We start from the raw sequence: 14,118 nt of genomic DNA, 5'->3' as shown, positions 1-14,118 counted from the left end.
ATTCGGGAGGGCAGTTCAAGGAGGCGCAGTCCCAGCTGATTTGGACCCTACCGGGGGTACACTAGGTCCAAGCACATTATACATCGCTTCTGCTTGTGGTTACCTGCCCTTGATGGCATTTTTGGGGGGAACAGGAGCTCCAGAGAACTGTTCCCATCTGCAGAAAGACGCCACCGGCTGGGGTGCAGACAGGCGGGGTGGTGGGGATCTGCTGGCATGCGCACTCTACAGCTAGCCTGAGACTGCCACATCGTCTTAAAAAAAAAGGGTAAAAAAATATAAATGATAAGAATAGAAGAATGAAATCTGAGCAAACAACACTAATGGATTTTTTTCCTAATTTCTTAACCCACCTCCTATGTGTATAAATGAAAGAGAAACATCCAGAGGTTCCTAGTTTGAGATCTCATTGCCTTGTTAATCAGAAACACCCTGAATACTTCTCAGTCTCCGTTTTCAGATGTTGCCTTCTCACAGAAATGACCATCTAAAGCATTCATCTTTTTGTTAAAAATACACCTTTCCATTAAAAAAGATATGTTGTTTTTTCATTCTTATTACAGGCCTACGTTTTTCTTTTTTTTTTTGATGTGGAACAAGCATTTTTCTAAACTTAAAGAAACCCTTCTCAGAAGGGGTGGAGATATGAAATATTCCTAAGATACAGTTTTCTTTGATTTCCAAAGAATTTGATTCAAGTGCTAGAAAGCTGTGGAAGATAATCCCAGTGAGAGAGGAGTAACAGAGAGCCAGGTTCTTCCTAAGCCTCTGAGACCCTTTCAAGTTGGTCTGAAAACCTCGTTGTTAATCAAAATAATTGTATGAGAACCAATCAGGAAATCCTGAAACATTCAAAATGAAAACTTGTCATTACAAATTCACCATCGTGGCTAAAAACCAGATTATTTCTGTCAAAAGCTGTGGGAAAGTTTGCTTTGTAGCAGTAGGGGCAGAAATAAATATTTGCGCAATCTTTGTTTATCCTAAAAACATATATACACGTGCAGCACCTCAATTAAACGCTCTTTTCTTTTCCCCCATGCGCACATCATTTGAACTGCCCGTGTGAGGAGCTTTTAAAAGGAGCCGGGGTGATGGCTCGATGCCAGCGAGTTCCTCAGACGGTTACACCACGGTGGGTTGGACTGCTTTGAATTTTAAGCCTCATTTCTTCGGTTTCACCTCCGAGTCCATTTAAACATAGCTGACCCCTTGCTATAATTTAAAGCAGATGCACAAAGTGCCACTGAGAACATACCTGTGCACGTGCTGTTATTTTTGCCGGTGAACGCCGGGCGCATCCGTCACCTCCCGGCACGCACGGGCAAGGCTGGCGCTTGCTGGGGAGCAGGCGCAGGGTGAAGGGGTTCGGGTGCTGACAGGGTCTGTTTTGCCAAGACAACACACAGATTCCCCACATTACAGCATTTAAACCATTTAAGAAATTGCATGTTTTCGCAAGGAAGAGCGGTGCTGGGGATGACTGAGTTGGTGGAAGAGCTTGACCCCATGCAGGGACCAGCAGTGGAGACCTCATCTGCAGCTGGTACCCGGGAACGTCCCCGGCACCCGGTTATGCCAAGATACCCAGCACCATCTGGCTGCCCCATGTTGGCCCAACTACCGCCAGCGCTGCCAGCTCCTCTCCCATGGATCCCCTTCCCTGCTAACGGGGTCCCTGGGGGCTTCTCTTGGGGGAGCCCTTCCCTCCCCAGGGCTTCAGCATTTTCACCAATTTCAAGTCAAGCGACTGCTCAAGCTGGGGCCTGGCTTGCTTGGGGACACCAGTCTAAAACAAGTGGTTCAAAACACAGCCCTTCATAGCCCTGCGGTGGCCACGAGCCTCTCCGGTACGTACCCCAAGAACAAAGTCCTCTGCGCCGACCGCTGCTTTTGCAGGGACGCGGTCAGAGTTATGGATGCGAACGGTCTCCAGTCTGGGCTCTCTTTTGTAACAGCTGTTTGCAAAGTTAGTGGTGCACTTTGTTTTGAAAATAAGATCTGTACTTATAAACATGTCATTTAAAAATGCAGTTGTTTACAAAAAAAAACCCAGAAAAAGAAAGGGAAAAAAATTCCAGCCCAGTGGTCCAGCGCTCCTGGTCTCTTCCCCTGGGGCAGCAATGTTCAAACAGGTGAAGAGGAGAGAAAAACAAGGGCTGGAAAAAGAACGAATGGTCGCCACATTTAAAAACACCTGCTGGAAGTGATGGCAGCAGAAAATAGTTCGGAATATTTTGGAAAATACATGGATGATGCCCATAACCCACTGCTGCTCCTGAGGGGGGTGGGGACCTCCGGGCACTTCACCCCGGGACCCCACCGGCGCATCTGCTGACCCCGCTGGCACCACATGAAAGTGCAACAGTCCTCTGTGGGGTACAAAGATCCTTTCAAAATCTCTTCTTGCCTGAAACAACTCACAGCTAAACAAAAGCATGGCTTATTTTGTCCGGATTTAGCAAGCCTCGGCTCTTCCTCATCTCAGGAGATCGGGGTCTTGGTGCTTCTCCCACTCGAGTCATTGGGAAAGTTGCCACACGCTCCAGACGGCAACCAGGCCTGATCCTTCGTGCTTATCTGTTGAGCTGACCCCTTTTCATTTCCTAGCACCTATTGTAACAATAAATTCGCCAGAGCTGAGCATTGCTACAGGGAGAGCGGGACAGACAGCAGCTTGCCACTGCTGCACAGGCAGGTGACGATGCTGAGTCGCGACTGCCATGGGTCCCTCCGAGCTCAACCCCCCCAGCCGCTGCTACAGAGACCCCGTGCTGGGACCCCCTGCGGAGGGGCTGAGCTGGAGGGGCCACCTGGGGTGTCCCCAGCCTCCCGCTCTGGACCTGTGGTTGGGGTTTCTCGTCCCTGGCCACGGCGCAGCACCGCAGGTTGTGTACGTGTGTACGTGGTTTAGGAATGAGAAATTCTGGCGTTTTGCTCCAGCTCTCCTGCTCTCCCTCCTGGCCCTTGCAGCACGGCGAAGGGCTGGCTCACCCCAAAGCGCTGCGGCCGGGAGCCACCAGGCCCGTGACAGCACACGAGTTTGCACATAAGCACCACCGCTTTTATGCGAGGAAGACGACTGGTTTGACACAACGCCCTGGTTCTGAGTAAGAAGCAGTGGCAGCTACAGGCTGGTTCTCTGCAGGGTTGAATTTAATTTTCAACCCGTTTCCGTAGGGCGTAGCAGCAAGTTTTTGTAGAACCATGGAAGCAGACACATCCTGCACGCATCCCCTCGCAGGACCATCACGTCTGGTGTCAGACACCGGCAGCGCTTCCCGCCACCCGCCCTGCTGTGCTGCGGCACCTCGCTGGCACCACAAGCCGCTGCTGCGGCAGGTGACCCATCAAAGCCACGGGCAGCTCTGCCCAGCTCTTTCTGCCTCCACGTACGCAGGTACTGGTCTGCCCCAGCAGAACGGGCAGAGGCGGCACACTGCTACCTGCAGCAGGCACCTTCCTCCCACCCCTTGGAAGAAATGGAGAAACCCAAAGGGAGGCAAGGACACCTTAAGAGAGGAACAGAAACCAATGGGGAGCTGTGCCGGGAGGGAAAGAGGCCGAGGAGCAGGATTATAGATGAAGAACATGTGCAGTGTAATTAATCTAGACTAGTTTTTCTTTTATAGCATTAACAGCCTGCAGTCACAGCATGCGGTGATCTGGTCCCGCGAGTTCCCAGCCTTCGCAGGGCCGGGCCGGATCGCCCGGCGCTGGGAGAGCTCCAAGCACGGCGTCAGCGCGCAGGAAGCGGTGCTGGTGACTCACCGGCTGCATGCTTGCTTGGAGACTAATGAAATAATACCCGGCACTCTGGCCCTTTCCACGGCCCCCCTTCCATTAATCTTCTGGTTAAAGAGCGCAGCAGTCGCTCGAAGGGGAAATTCCCACAGAGCAGAAGGATTTGTGCCGGCAGCCCCCCTGCGCCAACCTCCTTCACAGCCCTCGCAGAGCCAAACAGCAGCTGTCCTTGGGAGCCGCGGGGATTTACATCTCTTCCTCCCAACCGCCCTTGGAGGCTGGGTCTCCTGCAACACATGCTGGGTGACGGGGGTCCGGGCTGCAATGCGTGTCTCGGGGATGAAATGCAGAAGCAGGGTCTTGTCCTGGTGTCAGGCAGCTCACACGACATTTTTGCTCCCGTAAGAGATTCACCTTGGCACTTTTTGGCAGATTCCACCCTCTGCAATAGCAAGTTGCCCATCTGAAGTGCTCGTAGCCATCCTCACCGCCCTCCCAGCCTCCCCCCCATAGAAACCCTGGAGATGTGGGGTTTTGCTTTCCCTAGATTACAAATTGCCACCTGCTGTCCCACTACCAACATGTACTACCCCTAAAAGGCCCACGTATCTGTTGTGCCTGGAGCAACAATAGGGCTCTTCCAGCCTCAAAAAACTGAAGCACAGTTAAAAATTGTTTCTTAAAACTCCTGAGACACAAGAGCTGCACAGTGCCACGAACAGCAGGGAAACCTGAGCTCTTGGAGACAGGCGCTACTGGTGAGCAATGTGCGACAGGATTTGATCCGTGCTTCCCTTTTCATCCAGGACAGACTGTATTTAACATCGTGTCTTCATGTCAAAAACCCCTACATCATTCCAGGGTCGGCAGGGACCTGCAACCGCAGTCTTCGCCCCAGAGGCTTTGCAGCCTTGGGGAATGGGACAACCAGTGCAACCGGGGACTGCGGGTCCAGTTACCACACAGCTACTTTACTCCATCCTTTGACTTTATTTTATATTCGTATTTCTTCAATAGAATAGAATACAACTTATTTTACATAATGTATACAAACTATATCACAATGCTTTACAGAGCAAAGCATGATTACAGGGTAAAAACTGGGAGAAAAACGATGAGGTCCTCTGCACTGCCAAGCCCCCGGTTTTCTCCCTATTCGGTGACCCCCCAGGACACCCTCAATCTACTGGGACCCCCCACCTGGCTAATTACTGGCCCAAGGTGGACTTGGCCCATCACCAACGCGCTCCCCGCTCTCCGGAGCGGGGCAGGGCTGGAGCCCCACTGCTGCCTGCCTGCCCTCGCTGCCCGGCCCCGCGGCCCGCCGGAGGGCTTGTCGCATTTAACCTCCCCTTGTTCTTATCTCCATTTTTTTCACAAAACAAAAAGCAGCTCTCTGGCTTCTGAGCAACATAATTATTCCCAAAGTATTTACTGCAAACTCAGAGGAAAAAAACCCACCTCATTCTTTTCTCCGAGGATGAGCTGGTTTTTGCCTAGCACACGGGTGGCCCCAGATAAACTGCGGGGTTTGGCAATGCCGTTTGCTGCGTTTATGAAAGCAGTAAATCTATCACAGCTCCACAGAAACAGAGCCAGAGCAGGATGCGGCCCTGTCTCCTCTGATAGTCTCTTTTTGTAGCTGCTTTATGAACACAGCTAAGAAAAGCACTCACAACCACCATTCATCATTTTATGGGATATTGTAAGTGACGTTAGACTGATGACTGCCAGATCTCTAAGACCTAGCGATGAGAGTACCGACAAGGGGAGAAGGGAAGGTTTCGGAGGCTGGGAGAGCGCGGGGCGGTGGATAGCAGGAGCTGCCAGAGTTGGGGGTCACACGCACAACGGGGAGATTGCAAGGACAGACAGAGGGAGACTGACCTTACTGCCAGAAGAAAAGTTTTCAGATGGATCCCAAAGCGATCCCTGTAGGAATCCTGCACGAAACACAGGCACCTATGCAAAGACACATACAGGTAGCAACAGAAGGAAGGTACTGGCTACGGCTTCCCCCAGCGCCTGCGCTACTGCAGAACGTCCCAGTGGGAACAGGGCACTATTTTAGCAAATATTTTTAATGAGTAATAAGAATAATAAGCCACTCATTTTCCATTCTCTAACCTAATGGAATAAATGTATAAATTCACAGCATCGGTACAACAAATGTCAGTGTCCAGAAACTTCCCCAAATACGGAAAGATCAGGACCCCTTCCTGAAAGAGCAAAATCGAACACACCCATGGCAGAACTGATGACAATGGGCAGAAAAAGAGCAAAGGCAGGCGTGTAGGAATAAGTTTCTCTACAACACTTAAATTAGAAACATAGGTCAAATATACATTTGATGGGTCGGAAAAAAATGGTCAGTGGACAAGAAACCAGAGAGTTTTCCTAACTTCAGAGCCTACTTCCTCTCCTAATCCCTTCCATTCCAGTTCCACATCAATGAATCAGACTTTGACCTAAAACCTTTGCAGAAGGAGAATTAGCCAAACGCTTGAATTAAATATTGCTTATAAAAATCTATTTCCTTTTCTTAACAGCAAACTTTCCAACTGGGAAAAGCGTTTGAGGCCCACATGCTTTCTAAGTTTGTAGAAAGAGAAGTTTCTCTCTCTTGCATCCCATCCCTCATAATCTGGAAAAGATACAGCCTTACACATCAAATTCTTTTCCAGGAGAAACTCAGCAGGATATTTGCTTAACCAAGAGGAATTCTCTACATCTAAACGATCTTTGAATGATCGCTTCATTTTTGACCACGCTTCCCGTAGTCCTTGAAACCACTTCAAGTACGACTGGTCTCTGCTGACCCTGGTGGCTGCCGTTCAGCGTTCCAGGAATTCCTCCCGACCAGGACGCAGAGCATCGGCTGCGGCTCTCTCAGCCCCGGCAGCCAAGGGACGAACCTACCTCAGCTTGACTGCAAGGTCAAGTACTACTGCGAGGTCATGCCAGCAGAAAAGAAAAAAACCCAGAACGTCCTCAGACCCTGTCCACACGTCTGCACTTACCAAAACCCACCCCAAACAAGCCCACCAACTCCCCCCCCGCCATGTGCCTCTCAATTTTATAATATATTTATTTCATGTAGTTATAATCTCTGGAGCAGACCAGCTGCGGCCCGTTGAGTACGCACAAATTAAGCCTACACAATGGCCTCGCGAACAAAATAAACGCCATGCCAGATTACATGTGGCTATGCCGGCAGAGGTAGGCAAACTACGGCTTACAACGTTTTCAAGAACAGACTAAGGCTTGGGGGATAGGAGCCCAACTAAGTTTGCTTGTAATCAATAGAGGTACCTGAGCTTTTATCTCTACTTGAAGTTTGGACATGATGCACGACTGATAAAGATGGTAACTGTAATCTCAAATACTAAAATAGCCAAGTGTTTATTAAATAAGTACTGGCTAGTCCATATGAAGCTTCTCATCCAGAGAAGGTTATGACTATGATTAAAAACCATTTAAACCCTAAATAAGACTTTGGTGACTGTGTTATAGTCCCATTTTCTTAGTCCATCAGTCATCACTCTTGGCTCAGCTTATGAGCAGCAACCATTTCTCAGACCATGGAAAGGAGGTTGTAGCTTCCTACAGGCAAGCAGAAGACCATCACATTTAACTAACGATGGAAGTTTTGCCTGTGGAAAATATCATCATTTAAGTTTCCATACTGGTGGCATAACTGGAATATCTAAGTAATTGCGTGAGTGTTTTCTTGGACTAGTTTTAAGATTACTGCATAAAAGGAAACACTTTGAAGCTCTGGCAAAAATGAGAACTGGAACTGGTGGCTTTATATCCTGCTGGGCCTTTCAGGGACCATAGGCATATATTTAGAGCAGCAATTAGGTCAAGCTTTTCTATTGTTCTCAAGAAATGTGTCTACATTCTTCCTTAGCAAGAGAGAAAAAGGAGGCAGCTCTCCCTGTTTGGCTCCTGACTTGTAGAGGGTGGCTTTACACAATGCTCTTCACATGCCCGAGGAGCACATGTCGCCCAGGGCCCACTCCTGCAAAGAGGCAGATGCCACAAACCTGGAAGCATTGTGGACTTGAAGTGAGCCCATTGCTGTGGTCCGCGTACACGCAAAGACGTCTTCCCGCCCTCTCCACCGCGTAGGCATACTCTGGCCGCGGGGACGATGTCCTGTGAACCCTGTCCAGCGAGTTTCTCTGAACCTCTGCCTGGGGCCTTATGCTCTTGCCGGAACACAGGGCCGTGATTCAAGGCAGATTCACAACACAGACCCCCTGACCTACCCCGACGTGGAGGATGGCACTCTATCAGGCAGCTTTTGCTGCACACAGGATCAATTCCTACCTGCCACATCCTGCTGCCTCCATAAAGCAGTTAAGACACATACAGCAAACTTCACACACAAGTTATTTTGGTGTGTAAACAACAACTAGGGGACAAGACACACACCAAAAAAGGCAAAAATTAAGAGTCTAGTATGGCTCCAGTTGCTTAGAATATTATTTTTGCTTTACCCTCCTTGCTTTAATTGGATCAGTACTTTTGAATACAGTCTTTATCACATCTTATTAATGAAAACACCACTCAATTCTGTTGAAGCAAAACAGATTTCATCCCAAAGTACAATTTCCTGGGATTTCATGCTCATGGCACGCTAAGTCACGTTGATTCCCATTTAGATGTGCAAATGGAGATGTGTCGAGTTTTGAAGGACACAGAAGGTCCTACTAACTACCCACTAAATAGCCCTTCTTCAGAAAGTGCTATATGTAGATATAAGGACCACTGAAATAGTCCGGAAAACACAGGCCGTATCCTAAGGCAGTGATGCTTCAAACATGTGCTGAAGCCCATAAAAATAAGTTAAAGGCTGTGTTGACAGACAGGATGAAGGGAAAATCTGTTTCTGGGATTAGCAGTTACAAAAGGTCTTCCAGATTCTGGGGTAATCACAGGATGAGATTTCCAGATGGCTAACCGGGATCTTAGTAAGATCAGGGAAGAAACACGCAACCCTAAAGTTACCAGGCACAGCAAATCTTCAAGATAAATGGTATCCCAAGGGTACTCCTGAGAATCTTCACATGAAGGTGGCACCCAAAATATTCTCCAACTGAGGGTCGGCCTCTCCAAAATTGGTCCTGGAAGCAGGAGGAATAAAAACTGCTTCTTGCTCTACATGTCAGCTGGGACACCAGCCTGTAGCCCTGGGCAGACCCACACCAACAGAGGGGCACACCGAGCCCTTCGGGGAGGACGTCTGGGGTGCCAGCAAGGCTCATCTGCTTTTATAAAAGCTGTTGCTTCCAGATGAGGGTGAGACACTTGATAAGCATCAGCATCCCCTCCCACAGGGAGCTGAAAAGACAGAACATCTGAAGGTGTGGTTTTCCTCAGGTTTTAGTCTGAGACTCAGGCATTAGAGCAAGCGAAACATGGCAGGAGCCATAAAAAGCAAGTTGGGGGCCTCCTCCCAGCCATCTCGGCAGTGCCAGAGCCCTTCGCAGGGCCAGGCCCAGGCTGAGGGGTCAGTCCATGGGCGCTTCCCCCGCTCCGGCCGAGAGCTTGGCAGCGCTGCAAGCAGCAGCGGGAAAAGGCAACAACCAGATGAGAGAAATCAGGAATCTGACCCAAAAGTTTGCCGAGCCAGCCCCGGCTTAAAGCCAGGAAGAAGTGGCAACAGCCGCTACACAAGAAAGGTTTGGGAAACGCTGTTCTGCCCCTGGAATAATGCAACATTTGTCTTCATCTACCGAGGCAACAATTCAGAGAGGACAGCAGGTACGCAGGCTTCGGACGCAGCTGGAGGATACTGGGGCCGTGGCACCCCCGCGTTTGTGTTCCAGCACCGCTTATCTAGCAGACAGGGTCCTCGTCCTCATTAACAGCATCAAGCAAAGTCCTGCGTCGAGGAGGGAAGGGCCCCGAGGCTGGGGCAGAGAGGGTGGTAGAAGAGCTTTCTCCTAAGCTTCAGGAAAGGAGAAAGGGAAAGGCAGGGGCTCAGGGATGGATGAGCCTCGCTCCGGGCTCTCCTGACTCCGTTCTCCCCAGGAGCACCATAGGACTGGCCCTTAACATGGCAGGAGGTCAGGTTTGAAAATAAACTCGCTGAAAACAATCACGAGTGGTTGCTAAACACTTTTTGAAAAACAAATAAACAAAAAACCCCAAACAACTTCCAGCCTTCTGTCCCTGCATGGCTAGCACAGGTGGAGCTGCTCACTGACAGCGAGGAGAGGCACACTGAGCCCGTGTCCCTGCACGAAGGCAGGTGCTAGGAAATGCGGAGCCTATGTCTACTTTCCTCATGGCAATTCGCTACAGGACCTATTCCTTTCCAGTAAATATGGCATAGAAGATCCAGGTGAGGAGAAAACAGGGTTTTCTCTCTCCGGCAGGCAGCAGACGGATCAGTGTGCGGCTGCCACTGTGCAGCTCACACAGAGGTGGAGCCTGCCCGTCTGCGGCTTTCCCCTTCGGAGCAAGTTAGCTCCCATTCAGGTACAAAACAGACGCAAGAACCCAGCCAGGCCAGCTCTTGGCCGCTCGCAGGATGTCTTTAAAAGCTGAATGACAAGCTGTAGAGCAGATGTTCACCCTTGGCAGCAACTACAGCCATGCCGTGATGCATCGTTTTGCTTTTTCAGCTCTGGCCAGAAAGGACGCACGTTTCCTCCACGCTGTGTTATGTAGAAGAGACTGAACCTGAAAGTGGTGGTATTTTCTAATAGACACCAGCAAACTTTTCTCCGGGAGGAAACCGAGCGCTTTACTGGCAGTTCATCAGTGCCCTGAACACCATCGCTCTCAATGACTAACACATCGCATCCCAGCAGCGAGACAGGAGTTACCATTACTTTATGGTTCAGGCATCATTTACAAAAGGCTTTTGGAGGAGTGCAAAAACAGATTTCTGGAGGAAGCTAGAAAAGGACAAAAGAGCTGCCTGTGCTTTGCCTAGCGCTCCCCAGCAGGCTGCAAGCACCAAATTTCACATAGTTTAAAAGAGAAGAAAAAAAAAAAAAAAAAAAAAGAAAGTGAATCATTTTTGCTAATAAATTACAGTTTGCAATGGCGTTAAGTCAGATTCACAGAGCTGATTTGGCTCAGGATACAGCTGATTTGGCTCAGGATACAGCTTCTTTCTTAAATATGCACACTTGAAGATGAATCACATATGTCTCATAAGGACACTGTTCCTAACATTTGCTCTCCCATAACCGTTTAAGGTTCCCGTTCTGCAATAAAAGATGATGTCATTATTTATATTAATAAACGTAATGGTGCTCAGATCAAATCTCGGAAACCACAGTCTCTTCCCTCTTAAAGTTTAGGAACCATGTTGACTTTCTTACCAGGTCGGAGAGTGTAAGAACTGGCCAGGGTATAAATAGAAATATAGACGAAAAAGGTGCAAAAGTGACCCAAAACACATACTTGACAGGTATTTCTTTTGTTCTTAGAAAACTGGCTAAGGTAAAAGCGATGCAGTTCTCATTGCTTTCACTCTGTCCATGTTAGGGAGATTAAACTTCCGCACAGGAGAGCTACAACTGAAAAATATTGCCGTTATACTAAGCACAAATAGCTTTTTCTTGAACACCAAGCATGCACGTGGCCTCCCCTCTCCCCCCCAGCTTACATTTCATGAGATTTTGGACAGTCAGAGAAAACTCTCCTTCCATATGTTCAGGATGTTAGGATTTCAACCTCCTTGCAGCAGGCAAATAAAGTCATCTTCTTTGTAATGCCACAGCACTGAGCACACACACAGCACTTAAACAGTAACGCATGAACTGATCTCTGCCATTGCGGAAAGCTGCAGGGATCCCGGAGCAGGTCTTGTTCCTGTCATGTCTGCAGATGCTCTGTTAAGGACTCCAGGGACATAGAGCAATTACTAGGGTTTGTTTCTGCTTTCCAGGAGCAGTTCTGTTTAGGAGAGAATAGAAAGGGATTATTTTTACCTTATAGTTCGGACTTACAGGGTGTGAACTGAATTTTTCTTCCCACAGAGATACATCGTCGTAACAACTAAGTACTATAGGGCCTCGCGATGGGGGCTCCTCCTGAGCGGCGTGCGCGGTCCCCAGGGCTGACGGGGCGACCAGCAGGGCCCGATGCGCAGCGCAGCTGGGGCTGCGGACGGAAGGGCTGCTGCATTTAGGCCACACACTGAGGGCTGCCTAAAGCTTTTTTTCTTTTGTTTTGGGGGGCTTTGTTGGTTTGTGGGGTTTTTTTGCTTTGAGTCTGCTACACTTGACATCTGCTTCTGGTAAAATGAACAAAGTCTCTCATTTTATTTAACATTAAACGTAGATTAAAACAGTACTGTGAACGGCATTGTCTGAATCTGTGGGATTGTAGGAAGTATCTACGAAGCATTTTCCACTTGCATGTGTATAGCGAACAAAACATTAAAGTGAAGATAATTTTTTCCATATATATTACATACATTATTATATACAAGAGAGAATTAGACAAAACAAAACGAGAACAAAGATTCTTTGAAGTTTCAAAAGAATCTTTGTCTGTCTTAGCCATAGGGATGGCTCAAGCAAAGCTCCACGGATGAGGCAATGAATGAGGCGACAGATGCGTCAAAGGCATCCCACTCGTGACACACGATTTAGCGCCAAAGCCATAGTAAGACCACACAGAGGACGTGCTGACACCAACGTCATTTTTCCTACAGCAGGAAAGGTCCACAGGTCTTACCTTCTCCTGACGCGGTCAGGCAAGGGTCCATCCTTCACTGTGCCCTACAATAAGCTCTGGCACTTCGACCAGTAGAGCCGCTGTTACCAAGGGCCGTGCTCACACCTGCAGCGGTACCGTGCCATCACGGCAGCGTACACACGTGCACTCTGCAAGACGTTCTCCACCAAATCTCACCCCGCAACGTTTCCTGCAGCAGTAACTGCTGAGACAAAAGCCTTTGCTTCCTGGAGACCCCAGGGACTAGAAGGGTGTCTCTAATTAAAACCCCCTGGACGTAACTGGCAGCCACTTTCTTTATTGTTCACCTGCTTAATGCTGCAAGCAAAGCTCCACGTCATCTCTGTGCTGCTGCAAAAAGCAGGAGAAGTCTTCTGCAGCTGGGGAGAGGGAAGCCCGCGGGCCCAGCTCGCCCGCGGCGGTGGAAGGCGCTGGCCTCGCGCGGGCAAGAGGAAGCCTCGGGTCGCAGCAGACCCGCAGGTCAATGCCAGGAAGGGGAAAAGAATGGAGCAGGCTTCCCACGAGGTTCAGGCTCAGGGCAGGAAGGCAGATGTTGTCTCTAAGGCCCCTCTCTTGCACAGCGTGTTAAACAGCACCTTCCACCTCGCTGCACCCAAAGCCGCGCGGGGCCAGCTCCTCCCTGCCCAGGGCAGCCGGTGGCCGGAGGCTATCCACCACCACGCTGGCTGAGGGCAGCAGGCAGGAACAGGGAAGATGGGGATGCTCCCTCAAGGCCTGAAGAGTACTTTTCTCCTCTGAGGTAAAACCCAGGAACACCCCCGTTCCTCCCAGATCCGCTCACTTGACCCTTCCCTTCCTGATGCCCCCCCGCCCCATGCCTCCCCTTTGCATTGTGTGGGAACTTTCCCCAACACACACTGTTTTCCCCTCACGTCCTTCCTCTCAAGACACCCGCAACTTCTCCTGCAGGCCGCTGCCACCCCTCCTGGTGACAGGGGCCGGGCCGCCCTTCCCAGGGCAGCAGCGCACTGCCTACGAAACCAAAACCACCGGGCACACAGCACGGGGCTGCCGGGGTGACACAGCCCGAGGCGGCACAACTACGGACACAAGGGCTCTTGCATACTGAAGATGACAAGTAACTTATTGCAGCAAAAACAGCCTGACATATTTGAGGAGAAACAGAAGCAGCAACTACCAGCAAGGACTCCCTCCAGAAGGCTGTAGGGGAAGGATTTTCCATCATGAAACGTGTGTGAAATGTATTCGAAATTTGTGTTTTGACATCTCAAGCTGTTAGTAGAAGCTCCTTGCTTAAAAGAGTCAGTTTTGCATGCAATCAGCAATGCAGCGCAGACACAAAAGAAGAAATCCTTTCCAGCTTCAGTGCCAGTTTAAAAGTTATTGGGAGGCAGCCAATGTATTTGGGGAAGGTTTTTAAACTCCCTCTTGCAAACTAAGGAATGCCTCAGCAGAGATCTGTGCACACAGCAAACGCCACACATCTCAGCTGCAACTTCACCCTTCCAACGTGTTGAATTTTAAAAGCTTGAATAGTTTTACCTGAACCTATCCCACTAAAACTGTACTGAGAAGCACAAAGCTTCATCCCGCTGAGGCAGACTGTAGAGATAAATTGAGTTTTATGCAATGCTCTGCTGCACCAACTTGTTTCTGCTACAGTATTCACTTGATTCAAGAAGC

Source organism: Nipponia nippon, unplaced genomic scaffold, assembly GCF_047370975.1.
Source record: "Nipponia nippon isolate SJK-2023a ecotype South Korea unplaced genomic scaffold, ASM4737097v1 scaffold_9, whole genome shotgun sequence".
In the NCBI taxonomy this organism is placed as follows: domain Eukaryota; kingdom Metazoa; phylum Chordata; class Aves; order Pelecaniformes; family Threskiornithidae; genus Nipponia; species Nipponia nippon.
The sequence above is the reverse complement of the archived record's forward strand: the minus strand, read 5'-3'. Positions refer to the sequence as shown.